Source organism: Xenopus laevis, chromosome 9_10L (assembly GCF_017654675.1).
Source record: "Xenopus laevis strain J_2021 chromosome 9_10L, Xenopus_laevis_v10.1, whole genome shotgun sequence".
In the NCBI taxonomy this organism is placed as follows: domain Eukaryota; kingdom Metazoa; phylum Chordata; class Amphibia; order Anura; family Pipidae; genus Xenopus; species Xenopus laevis.
In genome coordinates this window covers 133,170,327-133,184,739 of record NC_054387.1, presented here as the reverse complement: position 1 = coordinate 133,184,739, position 14,413 = coordinate 133,170,327, and the positions used below count along the sequence as shown (strand labels likewise).

Sequence of the window (14,413 nt, the reverse complement as noted above, 5' to 3'; positions counted from 1 at the left end):
TTTAGCGTCTATAAAAGTTTTTATTTAGCGTCTGTTGGGTGATCCTGGCAGTTTAAACTCTTTCCTGCCTTTTTATCTCTGTCTCTTGTGCTGCTTGTCTGGTGAAACTGATAATGGATCGAGGTGCTTCCGGTCTGTCCCCGGCCTGTAAAGCAACATAAGGAGGTTGGGAATTTCTATTGATCAATGTCCTATCACGTAGCCCCTAAGGGTCAGTCCACACGAGCAGATTCGGGGAGATTTAGACGCCTAGTGCCTAATCGCCTCTTCTTTTGGCGACAATCGCCCCAAACTTCCCGTCTGATATAATAAAAAGTGGCCTGTGCTAAAGGACACGCTGCGCTTCGTTTTCCAAAGTCGCCCGAAGCTTTCTCTGCACTGAACAGCCAGAAAAACATACAAAGTTTCTAACTTAAATGGCTTTTGGCAGAGAGCCCAGAACAGCTATCAGGTGCAACGAATCTACTTTTGTAACAATTTTGAGATAAGCAAATAAGTAATTGTAAAAATATAAGATAACCGGTCCCTTGGGAGAAGTTGGACTCACAGCTTAAAAGGCAATTCACCTTCATTAGCAAAACTGTAATAACTGAAAAAAAAACCCACAGAAATATGTTCAAACTTTCATAACCTGCCAAATTTAGTAAAATGATCATGGTAATTAGGGGGTGTCGCCACAAAAATAGGTGTGGTCAAAAATGTTCACCCCACTATCCACGTCAAATTTTTTTTGTCCCGCTTTTCATTCTCGAAATGTTTGGAGGTATGGGTCCACTTACCCTTTGGGTGGTACCATTCTGAAGCTGGGGGGTGTCACGTGGTCACTTACCCTTTGTTGTGCAGGAAATTAAATGAAGGCCTCACTCACTGTGACTTGAGGGCTCAGAGAAACTGGACAAACATTGGGAAAGGATATGAAAACTGAAATCAGAATATAAAGCAATCGTGACACCCGTTCACAGCCGCCCAGTATTCTCTATCATACTAACCTGCCCTGTTTTATACAAAGCGGGGCTCTTGTTTGTATCACACTGGCCTGTGTAGAATGAAGGTATAATAATAATATTAGGAGAGCAGAGGGGAGGGTGCGACTCTGGGTGATGGGAAGGTTCAGCCATTTTGTTATTTGTTTATATATTTACTGTGAGGAGATATTTCTACACTATCATCACCCCCCCGGCATATTTACTTTAAGGTCTCTGCACCCTGGGGCGGCACATTGAGTATTCACTACCCCCCCCCCCCAGGTATAAAGGGCTGAGCTGGACGGACCAATAAGGTAAGAGGTGATTGTACAGTGTGTAGGTAGGTGGGTTGCCTCTCCCATAACCGGGGTCAGACTGAGTTGCTGGTGCACTGGGGAAAAACCAGCTGGGCCCTAGTCCCTCTAGTTGCACAATTAGTCTTATTTATGTCTTATTTATGTGCCAGACGACCCGGTTGCTCAGAACCAATGAGCCCACTCGCTGCCCTCCCGCCTGTATCGCTCTATTCTCACGGAGTGCGGTGTAATGTAACTGCCTGAAACATCAATGGCTGCCCAGCCAGACTGTACTGAGAGTGGAGGGGACCTGGAAGTGCTGACGTCTGACTCTGGCCTGTGATTTGTCTGTATGTTACCTGAACCCGCCCACCTGGAGTGACGCCATGTCCCAATAAACATTAAGTGTGAATGTGCGGCCTTCCTATATATTTATCTTTATTCCCTATTAATAACATTGGGATCACTGACCTTCCTATATATTTATCTTTATTCCCTATTAATAACATTGGGATCACTGGCCTTCCTATATATTTATCTTTATTCCCTATTAATAACATTGGGATCACTGGCCTTCCTATATATTTATCTTTATTCCCTATTAATAACATTGGGATCACTGACCTTCCTATATATTTATCTTTATTCCCTATTAATAACATTGGGATCACTGGCCTTCCTATATATTTATCTTTATTCCCTATTAATAACATTGGGATCACTGACCTTCCTATATATTTATCTTTATTCCCTATTAATAACATTGGGATCACTGACCTTCCTATATATTTATCTTTATTCCCTATTAATAACATTGGGATCACTGACCTTCCTATATATTTATCTTTATTCCCTATTAATAACATTGGGATCACTGGCCTTCCTATATATTTATCTTTATTCCCTATTAATAACATTGGGATCACTGGCCTTCCTATATATTTATCTTTATTCCCTATTAATAACATTGGGATCACTGACCTTCCTATATATTTATCTTTATTCCCTATTAATAACATTGGGATCACTGACCTTCCTATATATTTATCTTTATTCCCTATTAATAACATTGGGATCACTGACCTTCCTATATATTTATCTTTATTCTCTATTAATAACATTGGGATCACTGACCTTCCTATATATTTATCTTTATTCCCTATTAATAACATTGGGATCACTGACCTTCCTGTATATTAGGATTAATTATATCTTAGTTGGGATCAAGTACAAGTTACTGTTTTATTATTACACAGAAAAGGGAAATCATTTTGAATAATTTTGATTATTTTGATAAAATGGAGTCTATGGGAGATGACATTTAAAAACTATACAAAATAAATGAAGACCAATTGAAGGATGCTAAGAATGAGCTTTTATGACGGGCTTGGATGACTCTATAGGTCTCTATAGTTAGTATATATGTGTGTATGGAAGTTGTTTAGTTTGTATCTACTGGGGTATCATTTGGTTCATCTTGAGGGATATTGGCCTTATCTCGCATTTAACTGTAACTTGTAGAACAGCAGTGCCCATACTTTACTAATACGAGGTCTACTTTTAGTGTTGCTGTCCCATTATGATCTACACCCATAATAGCATTGTTACTATTCTGTTCCATGGAAAATATTACTTTAATACTGATTTATGGGAAGATGTTTATTGCTTTATTTAACAAACAACCATTTCTTATGTAACCTTAGCATAATAAAAATCTGAATGAAACAGGAGGGGGATATAGAGAAGCTGTTTGATGACAGTGTGTTGAGATCTACTGACCCCCAGCTAAAGGTCTACTGGTACATCCCGATCTCTCTTTTGGGCTCCCCTGTTGTAGAGCAAAGCAAACTGCAGCTGCCCCTCACATTGTGTGTACTGACTACACAACCCTGTTTACTGTCTAATACATCTTACTAAAAGTTTACTAAACAAACCCTTTAAATTATACTTACTTAAAGGAGACATATAGGATAAATGAAACTCCTAATTTTTTAGGCAATAATGAATAATATCTGGTGTTGCTTTTACATGGGGCTAAAAATTAACATTATGTTTAAAAATAGCCCCTTTATTGGAGCTCCCTATAGATGTTCTCTGGTCCCTGTCTGTGTTTCACATGAGGGGTGGGCGTGTCCTAACGGTCCCTGCCAGAAGCACAGTAGGAGGGGGACAGCCAATCACAGCCCTGCAGTCACACAAGCACAGACAGGCTTCAGTTCCCTATCAGGTCCTGCTAGCTGCTGATTGGTTCCTGTCCTACAGTGCAGTGAGCTGAGTGCACAGCCTGGGAATTCAGGGAGCAGCTAGTGGAAGAGAAGGGAGGGATTATTAGGGGTTTTGCAAAAATATTCAATAAATCAGCCTGAAACACTACTTTTTTAAGCACAATTCTTCTATATCTAAATGAGGATAATGCACTGGTACATTCTTATTTTTTACACAAAATGTCTCCTTTAATTTAATGTTGCAATTGCCATTTAAGGGTTTTTTTTTTCAAATAAAACGGGTTTTTTTTTCCAAATAAAACAGTTTTTTTTCCGAATAAAATTGTTTTTTTTTTTCAAATAAAAATATTAATATTGATATTTACTCATTGGTGCTATTTTGACCCAGCGGGGGGGAGTTGTGGGCCCTTGAGATCAGGTTTCCTGGTGGGCCCCAGTCCGACACTGTGCGAGAGTGAGAATTGGCCTCTGTCCCTGTTACAAGCAAAATCTCCTTTGTATCTTCCCATCTTCCTTTGAACTGTATTATGGGTTGAATTCAGGATGAATCACATCTATAAAACATTTAGCTGCAGCAGTTCCCGAGCACTTAGTTGTCTTCTATTCCATTGTACTTGCCCTCCCATTTGTTTGAGCAGCTTCATCTCCATCATGAACCCCAGTTGCCAAATAGAAACAAAGCAAATAGCAGAAAACCTAAAGCAACAGCGCTACTGTGGCCCCAAACTCTACTCTACAGCCGTAACATTGTCAGTCTCTTATTTTGCCAAAGGGGAGGAATAACTGGTAGACCAGTAACATGTCAATAATATTTTAGAGACGTACAAGTCATTATGGAGATTTGGATTTGGTGCTGATTAAAGTTTCTTGCATTAGACAATGTTTTATTTTTGGCTTTACTTCCCCTTTAACCATCACGTATTCAGTAAAGAGGCGGGGCTGAGAAGTGGAGCAGAGAGTTCTTTACTCAATGGCTCTCCCCTGTGTGTGGCAGCTCAGCCTGGAGATGAGAATCTGTATTTAATGCAGTTGCTCAGCAAGAAAACCACCAAACGAATGTGCTGCAGGGAGGGATCGGTTAAACTGCGCTCAGCAGAGACAATAAATAGACGTGTTGTTAGGAAAAGACTACGCCCTACATCAAAGAAATAGCTGCCGCCTCTGCACCTTCCCTTCCACAATCACTAACTCAAAATTAGGCCAATTAGCAAGAAAATCTGAGCAGAATTAAAACCAACTTTTATTTTATTCCCCTTAAAGGGCTGGTTCAGCTTTCAGTTAACTTTTAGAATGTTACAGAATGCTCTGTTCTAAGCAGCTTTTCAATTGGACTTCATTATTTATTATTTTAAAGTTTTTGAACTATTTGCTTTATTCTTCTGACTTTTTCCAGCTTTCAAATGGGGGTCACTGACCCAAACTAAAAAACAAATCCTCTGTAAGGCTACACATTCATTGTTATTGCTACTTTTTATTACTCCTCTTTCTATTCAGGCCTCTCCTATTCATATTCATATTCCAGTCTCTTATTCAAACCAATTAACAATATTTTAAGAAAAAGAAACCCCACCAAATACGTAGTTAATACTGTATTTATACCAAGTAAACTCAAACCTTAAATTGCAGGACTGAGGTAATTAATAATGATAATAATAATTAATAAGGAGGTGCTGTCTAATAACTTAAGTAAAGTGCTAGTGCAAATAAATAATGTAAAATCAGCCCGAAGGACTGATGATAAAAATAGTTGATTATTCCTGAATCCAAAGGGTATGTTAACCCACCAGTAGATTCCAATATCACCCCTTAATAAATAAGTTCATTCATTAATTAATTAATGAAGTGCGATTCATCAAATAGAATTAGCAAATTATTATTGCAATTAAGTTCCACCAGTAAAGTGCAGTGCAATAAATAGGCTAAAAAATGAGACTTGGTAATTAATTAACTAGTTAAAAAGGAATAATTAAAAATTGACCAAAAAATTCCGTATGGGTTAAAAAGTCATCCGGTCACAATCCATAGATAAAGTTCATTGAAAATTGAAAATTTTAACCCATACGGAATTTTTTGGTCAATTTTTAATTATTCCTTTTTAACTAGTTAATTTTTCTTAAAATATTGTTAATTCGTTACTTCATCTGACTTTGTCAGACCTCTACCTATAGTTTAGGTTAAATAAGGATCACATATATATATATACATACACACACACACACACATAGGGAAACCAATCAGTGTTTTTTTCTTATTCAAACCAATACATGGTTGCTAGGATAGTTTGAACCCTAGCAACCAGATTGCAGTAACTGAAGAGCAGCTGAATAAAAAGCTCAGATAACTCAAAAAACACAAATAATAAAAAATGAAAGTGATTTTGCCCATAACAACCAATCAGATCTTTGCTTTTCTAACGTATAGGTGACTGTTGCTATCTAATAGCCGAATGGTTATTATGGGTTATATCACCGGTGATGTTTTTCTCCAAGCTTGATAAATAGACCCCTAGAAATTAATTTAAAGGTGAACAATCCCTTTCATTCTCAAGCAAATCAGGGCTTAACGTTGAGATCTTTGACACAATCGCAGATGAGCCCCCAGTTCTTTTTCTGTTTGTTGTTGTTTGTTGTTTCATTGAGTCAGAACCAGCAGTGCAGAGAATATAAACAAACAGAATTCAATAACAATTACATTTACAAATCAATTTAAAGGCACTTTAAAAAGGTACATTATTTGCTTCAAAGACCTCGGTGGGACACTGCGAAAATCCTGGGTGGGCTCGTGACACAGCATCCCTAGTGGGCCCTATACCCCCAGTCAATGCTGCTTACAGATCAATAAACAGGAGAATTCTTTAACAAGGAGAAAAACATCCAATTTGGGTTTTACTCCAGCCAGGGCTTTTTTTTAAAGGCCAAGTAAACAGAAAAGTAAGGAAAGCAGAGTGTAGCAAGACATGTTCAGTTACTGGGGCACCATCTGGGGTGTGACTCACTGCCTGATGTACTAATACTTGGTCGAGGGTGCAGTTAGCGGAAGTTTGTTAGACAGGAACCTGTGGTTTTTAGTAGCGAGAAGATGACACAATTTCCCCTCATCACCTCAAGAAAAAATAAGGGCACAGCACCGGAGGGACGACGGAATCAGCACCAAGCTCATACGGTAGGATTTGGATCAATATCGGGGTCTTGTGTCATATTAACTGCTCTGCTGTGTCTCCTAAATATACACCCTGATACCCCATGACTTGTGTACACAGACTACAGACAAACCAGTGTCCTCTCTCACATGACTTATATACACGGCACAAGTGCAGTGCAGGCAGCAGCCAACTTCTCTCTCACACATACACCACTACCCCATGGCACAAACACACAACTACACCATAACACACAAATATATATATATATATAGACACACACTACTGCACCATGACATATACACCCAGTGATTCCAGCAATTGGTGTCAGCCATAGGCACAATCCGTGCTCCATCTTGTTGCAATACCTAGAATTTTTAGCTGGAGAAATGCATGCTGGAACTTGTAGTTCCTGAACAAGCTGTAGGGCCAGATCTTGCGTCATTCTAATTTGTGTGTGTTCCAGGTTGCCTCCAGTGATGGCTGTACTTCCCACCAGTGCATCTCTTTTGTCTCCAGCTTCAAATTCCCTGTGGGTCCCTCAGCTCTGCAGTAATTGCCTGCTGGTGGTTCTTGTATTGGGTTTTTTTACTGGTCTCTTCATGGTCCTCTCCCTCTCACTGTGCTTCATACTCGCTCGGAAGAATTCACAACGCTCAAGGGTCACTACGCCTGCCCCGGTACCCTTAGAACTGTGGGCTTCTTCCCCACTCTCTCTAAGCCAGACTGAGCTCCTCTGGGTTCCAGACTCCAGGAGAATGGACTACCCTGTAGACGTTCCAGCCAGTGCTCCACAATTGGAAGAAGTGCCAGTCCCACAGCCGCGGGTGACTATGCAGGACATTGGAGAATTCTGGTGGCGCAGCACAGCTCAGCAGGTTTGAAATACCCGGACAAGCCTCTTTAATGTGTTCTAACCTTTGGGACCTTCAGAAACATCTTGGGCAGGCTTGAGATAACCCAGACATTTATTCTATTGTACCATTGAGAATCTCAATCTTTTAGGACATACCATCTATTATCCTTCCTGAGATAACCTAGACCCCTAAACTTTGGTACCATCACAAACTAAGACAAGTCTGTTTGGATAGGCCAACTATTAACCTGCCTGAGATAACCCATAACTGTTGGACTGGAACTCCATTTCTACCAGTAGGATCAAACAACACAGTAAACTTTGTGGGTAACGGCCTCACCAAACTTACTGAAAACTTTGTTGCTCTTGGTCCAGTAAGGGATATCAGACTGCTTGGTCAGGCCAATCCCAAATGTCTAAAATAAATGTTAGAGAACAGACTATATTGCCCATCCATAGGATGAAATGCATCTGTGGGTAATAATTGTAAATATCCTCCTTGCATTAAATAAATCCTATTTATAAGTATGGACTAAGTTCTCTTTATTTGTACCTATATAGACATGGTGGGAGATGCTCAATGTGTTACCTTAGTGTTATTCAACTCAATCCCACTTGAATGTCCAGCTGTCGGAGAAGGTCCCTATAGGTTCAACATTTGGTCAAGGCATTTAGCTCATGAAATAGGTACAGCTGTAGGAAACTGTTGGTATAGCAGTTATTGAAAGATTCCAAGAAGAATTCACTGGCACTCCGAGGCAGATAGTTACATAGTAGTTAGATAGTTAAGGACAGTAAGTTAGTTAAGCAAGCAGGGACAACCCTTGTGTGTTTATCACTATCACTTGTGCACCAGGCGTTCATTACATAAGGCCGGGGTGTGCGAGCGGTGCTTTGTATCCTGAATAGCAGTTATTGAGCCATAGTTACAAGAGTATAGAAACTATGGGCCAGCAAATAAGAAATTCACCCCAAATCCCACCACAACTGACCTCCATGCTGGGCCTTTAGACTTATTTAGGAGAGCAAATTGCAATTGTCTCCAATTATGAGCCACAACAGGCCTTCAGGCTGAGCACATGATACGGTACAACGTGGATTAACAGCAGAACCATCATTATGGTCACAGGGAAGGGTACAGCCATTGTAGTGTAAGAAGAAGACCCTTCCTTTGTAAGTCATAGAGCAGCACCCACTCTTGTGTATTCATTAATATATGCAGATTTTCTTAAACAATCTAATACCAAACTGTGCTCCATGGAAAGAAACAGTCTCCACCATGTAGGACTTCTCATCCCACCATATTGGGAGCTGTAGTTCCTAAAAAGCTGTAGGTCCAATGACTTCCTCTCTGCTCTTGGCCATTTTGTGTTTTTTGAATTAATGTTCAGTTCTACATCTCTCTGGTTTGCAAATTAGACTGATACCTGGTTGCTAGGGTACCAGAGACACTAGCAACCAAGCAGTGCAGCGAAGAGGAAGATAAATCACAGAGGGAATGGAACTGTAAGGAACATGGAATTGGCTCTGATGGATCTATCCTATTGCTGGTTTAGGCCAAAAGAAGGTGTTTTATTTTAGTCATTAGGGTGTTTCCAACAGTTCAACATGCCCCTTCCAGCAGGGGCTACACAACGGACTAGGGTTTAGATTGTGAGCTCTTTATTATTATTATTATTATTATTAACATGTATTAATATAGTGCAAACATATTGCGTACCACTGTAAAGTAAATGTGATTATACAACTACATCACATGAATTATATACATAGAACATGTGGAGTAACTAACATCACAATCAATACAGGTACAAAGAGGTGAGGAAGGCCCTATGCATAGGCATACAGTCTAAAGGGAAGGGAGTAATACACAAGGTGTGGGAGTGGGCAGGATCGAATTAAGTGGGTGAGAAATGTGGTATTGTATGTGGTGTTGCGTTTGGTAGTTAAGCAGAGTGAGGGGAGGCTTCTCGAAAGAAGTGCGTTTTCAGAGATTTCTTGAAAGCAGAAAGGTTGGGAGAAAGTCGGACAAACCGTGGGAGAGAGTTCCAGAGGAGGGGTGCAGCCCTTGCAAAGTCTTGAATGCAAACATGTGAGGAGGTAATGAGAGAAGAGTTGAGGAGCAGGTCAGTAGAGAAGCAGTTGGGTGAGTATATAGAGATGAGTTCAGAGATGTAGGGTGGGGCAGAGTTATGAAGTGCTTTGAAAGTCAGTGTCATTAATTTGAATTTGATTCTGAAAGGTAACGGAAGCCAGTGCAGGGATTGACAGAATGGCGAGGCAGAGGAGGAGCGGTTGCTGAGGTGTATGAGCCTCGCAGCAGTGTTCATTATGGACTGGAGAGCTGACAGTCTCTGGAGGGGAAGGCCAATTAAAAGAGAGTTCCAGTAGTCTAGATGTGATATGATGAGAGAGTGAATAAGAATTTTGGCAGCGTCTTGGGTGATAAATGATGGTATTTTGGATATGTTCCTTAGGTGGAAGTGACATGATTTAATAAGTGACTGGATATAAGGAGTGAATGACAGGACAGAATCTAGGATAACCCCAAGGCACCGGGCCTGGGGAGAGGGGATGATAGTGGAATTGTTAACTATGATGGATACTTCCGGGATGTTACTGGTGTTAGTTGGAGGAAAGAGAACCATTTCAGTTTTAGAGAGGTTTAATTTAAGGTAGCGTTGCGACATCCAGGTAGAGATAGCGGACAGGCAGGAGGAGACGTGAGTTAGGAGTTGTGGGTTGAGATCAGGAGATGAGAGATAGATCTGAGTATTGTCAGTATAGAGGTGGTAGTGGAAACCATACGAGTTGATTGCCTCGGGGGGAAGTATAGAGGGAGAAAAGTAATGGTCCCAGGACAGAGCCTTGAGGAACTCTAACAGAAAGAGGTAGGAGAGAAGATGCTACTCCATTGTCCATTGGCTTAAAACCAGATTATAGGGGGTCCAGCAGGTTATTGTCAGATTTGAATGAGGTTAGTCGGTTGTAGACTAGGCGCTCAAGTAGTTTAGAGATGAAAGGTAGCAGAGAGATAGGTCGGAGGTTGTCAAGATTGGAGGGATCAGAATGGGGGTGACAAGAGCATGTTTTAGTTGAGAAGGAAACAGTCCAGTTGAGAGCGAAAGATTAAATAGGTGAGTTAAGGCTTTGATTAGACAAGGATTGGTATTGTGGAGAAGTTTTGAGAGAATTGGATCAAGTGGGCAGGTGGTAAGGTGAGAACAGGCCAGAAGTTTTGAGATTCCTCATCAGTGACAGGGGTGAAGGAGCACAGGAGAGACTGGGGAGTGTGGAGGGAGGGTGGTGGAAGTCTAGGGGGGTTGAGTAGTGTAATGTCCCTTCTCATAGTGTCAATTTTGTTTTTGAAGTTCTCAGCAATATCTTGAGCAGAGACAGATGTGCATGGAGGGGGTGGAGAAGGGGAAAGGAGAGTGTTAAAGGTGGAGAAAAGTTGTGCTGGTTTTTTAGAAAGGGAGTTAATGAGTGAAGTAAAGTAAGTTTGTTTGGCTTGGAAGAGGCTGGTGTTAAAGGAGCGCAGGGCCGATTTGTAGCTCCAAAAGTCTCATTCTGAACGGGATTTGCGCCAGCGACGCTCAAGTGCACGTGAAAGTCTTTGGAGCTTTTGTATGAGCAGTATGTCAAGGTTGAAGTGGTTTGGGTCGAGAACGTTTAGTTTTTATAGGAGCAGCTCATTAAGGGCAGTGGTGAGAGGACTATAGTAGTAGCCACATTAGGACATGAGATGGCTGAGATATTAGAGTGAAGAGAGTCAAAGGAAGAAGAGAGATGAGACTAAACATTTTTAGGCTGGAAATGTTCACCCTCCAACCCCTTCCCAGGCTTTGGATATTATAAAGAAATAAAAGGGAAGTATTGGGGCACTAATATTTTACAGAACAAATAACAGATGTTGAAAGACATTTCTTTCACTCAAGGTGGCAGGAAAGGATGTGTTTCATAAGATAAGTACTGATACCACTGAGACTGCGAGTTCAACAATAGCCAGGTCACAACTTTATATTATAATACACACACACATTACTGTGTATAACTCTGAGTATCACTCATGTATTATAAGGGATAATGTACCCCCTACTGTAAATGATAAGGATATTAGAAGTCACTGAGGGGTTGTTCTGTGACCATATAAAGGCACAAGGCTGCAGGCTGAGTTATACAGGGAACTCTGAGTATCACTCATGTATTATAAGGGATAATGTACCCCCTACTGTAAATGATAAGGATATTAGAAGTCACTGAGGGGTTGTTCTGTGACCATATAAAGGCACAAGGCTGCAGGCTGAGTTATACAGGGAACTCTGAGTATCACTCATGTATTATAAGGGATAATATACCCCCTACTGTAAATGATAAGGATATTAGAAGTCACTGAGGGGTTGTTCTGTGACCATATAAAGACACAAGATTGCAGGCTGAGTTATACAGGGAACTCTGAGTATCACTCATGTATTATAAGGGATAATATACCCCCTACTGTAAATGATAAGGATATTAGAAGTCACTGAGGGGTTGTTCTGTGACCATATAAAGACACAAGATTGCAGGCTGAGTTATACAGGGAACTCTGAGTATCACTCATGTATTATAAGGGATAATGTACCCCATACTGTAAATGATAAGGATATTAGAAGTCACTGAGGGGTTGTTCTGTGACCATATAAAGACACAAGATTGCAGGCTGAGTTATACAGGGAACTCTGAGTATCACTCATGTATTATAAGGGCTAATGTACCCCCTACTGTAAATGATAAGGATATTAGAAGTCACTGAGGGGTTGTTCTGTGACCATATAAAGGCACAAGGCTGCAGACTGAGTTATACAGGGAATTCTGAGTATCACTCATGTATTATAAGGGATAATGTACCCCCTACTTTAAATGATAAGGATATTAGACGTTACTGAGGGGTTGTTCTGTGACCATATAAAGGCACAAGGCTGCAGGCTGAGTTATACAGGGAACTCTATAGAGTATCACTCATGTATTATAAGGGATAATGTACCCCCTACTGTAAATGATAAGGATATTAGAAGTCACTGAGGGGTTGTTCTGTGACCATATAAAGGCACAAGGCTGCAGGCTGAGTTATACAGGGAACTCTGAGTATCACTCATGTATTATAAGAGATAATGTACCCCCTACTGTAAATGATAAGGATATTAGAAGTCACTGAGGGGTTGTTCTGTGACCATATAAAGGCACAAGGCTGCAGGCTGAGTTATACAGGGAACTCTGAGTATCACTCATGTATTATAAGGGATAATGTACCCCCTACTGTAAATGATAAGGATATTAGAAGTCACTGAGGGGTTGTTCTGTGACCATATAAAGGCACAAGGCTGCAGGCTGAGTTATACAGGGAACTCTGAGTATCACTCATGTATTATAAGGGATAATGTACCCCCTACTGTAAATGATAAGGATATTAGAAGTCACTGAGGGGTTGTTCTGTGACCATATTAAGGCACAAGGCTGCAGGCTGAGTTATACAGGGAACTCTGAGTATCACTCATGTATTATAAGGGATAATGTACCTTGTGTGAGAGTCCAAACCTCTCTGCAGTAAATGTGAAGTCCGTTGAGTGAAGATTCTCACGCTACATATAACACTTATAGCTGTTAACGTCAGCACATGTGACTACTGAGAAACACACTTTTCCCCATATATCCTCGCTGGTCTGGGTCTGGTTTTTTTGTAGCAATTTGCACAATGCAAATTTTTTTTAGAAACATTCTAATCTACACTATTTAATTAAACAAAAAAAACCATTGCACAGGATCATGACTGTAATTTTGCAATACAGCAGGCGATAGAAAAGTGAGCAGTGAAGTAACATCACACAAGCCACAGACGTGGCACAATTTCTGAGCCTACTGCTGCTCCAACTGGGGCTATGTACGTGCATCCGCAAAAAGGCTATAGGGGTCAGTGACCCCTTGAGAGAGGAGGTGTTTGCATATCTAAGGATTTATCAAGGTGGCAGCTTCATAGGTTATCTTTTAATTTTTTTTTTTTTTTTTTTTTTAAATTCTTTATATTTCTTGCTGCTGACCCATACATAACTGTACTCATACTGAGCACCCATGATGAGCAAAGGCATCTCACACAGATATGTACAGTGGTTTTCATGTAAAACCCTTTCATTTTTATTTAATGATGTTAATAACTTATAAGACTCCTCAGCCCTATGGAGAAGGATATGGTGGAGATGGATATGGAGAAGGATATGGTGGAGATGGATATGGAGATGGTTATGGAGATGGAAATGGAGATGGTTATGGATAAGGATATGGAGATGATTATGGAGAAGGCTATGCAGATGGTTATGGAGAAGGATATGGAGTTGATTATGGAGCTGGTTATGGAGATGGTTAGGGAGAAGGAGATGGAGAAGGAGATGGAGAAGGAGATGGAGATAGTTATGGAGAAGGATGTGGAGATCATTATGGAGATGGATATGGTTACAGAGAAGAATATGAAGATGATTATGGACATAGAGACAGTTATGGAGAAAGATATGGAGATGATGATGGATATGGAGATGGTTACAGAGAAGGATCTGGATAAGATTATGGAGATAGATATGGAGATGGTTATAGGGAAGGCTATGGAGTTGATTATGGAGATAGATATGGAGATTGTCATGGAAAAGGATATGGAGATGATTATGGAGAAGGATATGGAGATGGATATGGAGGAGATGGAGAAGGATAAGGAGATAGTTATGGAGAAGGATATGGAAAGGGATAATAAAAACACTTGTTTTCGGGTTTCCAACCCCTTTAACTGTATAAATGTGAGAACTGCTTGGGGATGGGCAGTGTTCAGTTTCCTTCAATGGTCCCTTAGCGTAAAAAAAAGCCATTGCCCGCCCTCTTCCTCTTCCCTCACTAACAGATTTCTTCTT

The 14,413-nt window shown here is 40.5% G+C and overlaps 1 long non-coding RNA gene across 1 annotated transcript; it reads left to right on the top strand.

The window, feature by feature from the left end:
• The first annotated feature begins 5,823 nt into the window (after positions 1-5,823).
• On the top strand, positions 5,824-8,009 carry LOC121398234. The gene is made up of 2 exons (XR_005964196.1): positions 5,824-6,648; positions 7,092-8,009. It is a non-coding gene; the product is annotated as an uncharacterized LOC121398234 (long non-coding RNA).
• Positions 8,010-14,413: the final 6,404 nt, after the last annotated feature.